We start from the raw sequence: 3,659 nt of genomic DNA on the forward strand, positions 1-3,659 counted from the left end.
ATATGAACTATTTCTTCCACACCTTTCAAGTACCTGAATCATTTTCCCAGGTTGTAGCCTTGACCAACTGGGACACCATCTTGGGCTCATGAGACTATCTATATTCCACCTGATATGCTGAATGAGGCCCTTCTTAGCAGCTGGATACCGAGTGATCCACACCCCAATCCTGTGTTACCACTTCCAGGGCTGGCTGAGTCATTTGGAGCCTTCTGGGAAGCAGTTGCCAAGCCTGAATTAAAAGTGCAAGGGACTCTGAGGGAGGACCACCTGTGAAGTGTAAAGTCAGGGTAAAGAGAGGTGGGCAAGAGGAGCTTCAGACCAGAATGCCCCCACCTCGTGAAAGAGCAAGAGAATGATGGGAGATTGAGTTGAAAGAGCCTCAGACTGGAATGCAGCTCTGAGGAAGTCTCGGCCAAGCTGATGCGGGGCTCGCCTAGTAGAACAGATCTACGTTGGCATACGTGGCCTGACTCGAATGTTCCTGACCTGCTCAGACACGGGGTCAAATATGCCTGTGAGGAGGAGGAAAGCCGGTAAATGCAAATAAAAAGGGCCAGGCGGATGTCTGAGGCCGGATACTCCCCTTGCATGCTTTTGGCTTCTGCAATCTTGCTTGCCTCTTGCAGCAGCCAGCAGCCAGGAACCGGAAGCTTCACTATACTAGTCCCGCCCAACCCGGAAGCACATGTGTATAAAAAGACCAGTAAAACCCGAGCCGGATGCTCAGCTTTTGGAGGTGACTCTACCCTGCTAGGCCGGCGCCGGTGCGAAATGAACAGTCTTTTCCGATTCCCCAAGTGCTTGTCGCTCGTCCCTTCCTGGGCGCTGAGTATTTGAAGTTACACCCGGAAGAATGTGACCTCCACGTGGATCCTGCAGCAGTTCCCAAAGGGGTGACCCTGGAGGCTATCGCCTAGCTCTACTCACAGCACGTTTGCATTTCGAGGGGGTTCTGAGCGGTTCACCTGCACGGCTGCCAAAGACGTGCAGAAGTCTCTCAGAGTCACTAGGGGCCACCCCATCTAATCCCCCCTTGATAAAATCCAATCTCCTCAGATTGTCTGCATTAGATTGAAGTTGGCATTTCTGTAAGGTCTGGAGAATTCCCAGTGCCTTCAAGAATCTGCTTCCTAATCTCTTTTACTAATGAGGACATCCTATCCTCAACCCCCCAAGGCTCCTCCTGGTTGCCCGCTACCAACCTGGTACAGGTGTGTTGACTGGGCGGGAAGCTCTCCTAGGTGCTTGCTCCTAGAAGTCAGACAGAGCTAGGCTTGCATACTAGTGGTGTGATGTAATCCTCAGAAAAATACGGAACCTGTGTCACCACAGATTTGCCATTGGTAATATGTGGACTATCATCCCTACCTCAGAAAGCTGTATTAGGTTAAATAATATGACATCTGGAAAGTGCCTACCCCAGTGCCGGGCACACAGCAGCCCTTTAAATGTTGGTTTTCAGTGCCTTCCTTGCTCAGCTTGCCTGAAAAATATTCCTCTGGTCCACTGTTGTTATTGTTGTTGTTGTTGTTGTTGATTATTTTTTTTTCCATGGGGCGCCTGGGTGGCTCAGTCGGTTAAGTGTCCAACTTTGGTTCAGGTCGTGATCTCACAGTTCATGGGTTCAAGCCCCATGTTGGGCTCTATGCTGACAGCTCAGATCCTGGAGCCTGCTTCAGATTCTGTGTCTCCCTCTCTCCTCCCCTGCTCTGTCTCTCTCTCAAAAATAAATAAACATTAATTTTTTAAAAAAATTTTTTCATGTTTATTTATTTTAAGAGAGAGAGAGAGTAGGATAGAGAGAATCACAAGCAGACTCCATACTGTCAGCACAGAGCCCAACTCAGGGCTCAATCTCATGAACCCATGAGATCAGGACCTGAGCCAAAATCAAGAGTCATCTCCTTAACCGATGGAGCCACCCAGGCGTCCCGGCTGGCCCGTTGTTAAATCTAACTCTACCTTTTTGTGTGGAAGCTTCCTCATCCAACTTCCAAAGGTAATGCCTGAAATTATTGGCTTTACATTAGCCCCCTTCAAAATTCCTAGTTAAATTCTGCCTCTTCCTATTTAAAAGCTACTTTCTGTGTTTAGCCTATTTCCACATTTCTGTTCTATCCATGAGGGATAGTTCTTGAGTGCAGCTCATCATTGTTGATATTACATTCCTGTGGGAGACTGAACCCACATGATTTAGGTCACCAGCTCGGCCATATTCTCTCAGATCGCTCACTGTAGTTAGTATCCACCTCAGCCCGCCCATCTTCCGACCTCCTGAATCGATGCACGGTGTCGTGATGTTAGAACACTTGAAACTTGCCGAAATTACAACAGACTTTTTATTTATTATTTTCTAAGGAAACAGTGTTGTTCCTTTGCTCATTACTCCTCATGCTTAGCACTCAAAATACACATGTTCTGGGCATATGCCGCCACAAATACACAGACATACTGACTTTAAAAGAGGCATATTTTTGCACTCCTTGACATCTGCTTATGTTGGTTAAACACACAACCCTTCTGTGTGTGTTTCAACATGGTCAGAAAACACACTTGAATGTGTCAGAGCCTGTGTGCTCCTTAATAACTGATGGAAATCGTTGCAAGCACAAGACAGCACCAGTTAGGTCATTTAGGGACTCCGGCTGGAGTGAATGGGGAAGGGTTGGGCGGAAGAGGCCAGCCCTTGCTGGGGTGTGGGTGGCAGACAGACAGAGTCATCGTTTCTCATATCCCCAGCCACCCTCGTTTCTCTTTCTGTCCCTTTTTATTCCTTAAGAAAAATCAGATCAATTTTCCATTCAAGACTCAAGCACATTAAGAAAAATCAGGACGGTTTCTCATTGTGGGTAGATGGAGGCATGAAAGGAAAAGGATCCTTTTCCACTCTGCTCTGCCAGTTCGCCACCGGTCCACAAGCTAACACGGCTGCTGTGGTTACGTACACTTGAGCGGGGAGGCGTAGCTCACGCGTTACATATTCTGATTTGGGAGCACCTCCATTTACAGCTGTCATATATGGCATCACCGCTGGCTTTCACACACAGAGAGCGGCACAATTTTCTTCCATTTTCTTCATTTGCATGTTGAGATTCTATTCACAACCAACAGCCATTTACATACATATATTCAAATGGTCCTTGGATTCTCTTCACGGCGCTGCATTTTACGAGCAGGCCATCTTCATTCATGTTTTATTGCAGAAAGATTACCATTACTATTAGGCATTTTGAAATATGAGCAACGATGACTTACCAAACAGCAAGAATTAAACAACCGAAAGCACACAAAAACAACCCATCAAATTCAGATGCCCGGAAGTGTGGCTGGAAGGTTACGGCTCCTATCCAAACGAGACCTTTTAGCCATGATTGCATTGCCTTTCATGCTGTAAATGACAGTCCTCCAGCAGGGCTCCACTCCTCTGATCAGCCTCACATCCTCTCTGTAATTGGCTGCCCACGAAACCTTCCTCACAGACGGCCTTGTTAGCACATGGGGAAAGAATGGTACAGGCAACACATCAAAAGGTTGAATATGGAAAGAGAATGAAAAACCCACACAGCCTGCTGCATCCTGGTAATTGGAGAGCGGGAGAATCTTTGTGTGTGCGTATGTGTGTATACACAGCCACAGCAGCCCCTACGTTGAGGATT

This window comes from Panthera onca, chromosome B2, assembly GCF_046562875.1.
Source record: "Panthera onca isolate mPanOnc1 chromosome B2, mPanOnc1 haplotype 2, whole genome shotgun sequence".
Taxonomy (NCBI): domain Eukaryota; kingdom Metazoa; phylum Chordata; class Mammalia; order Carnivora; family Felidae; genus Panthera; species Panthera onca.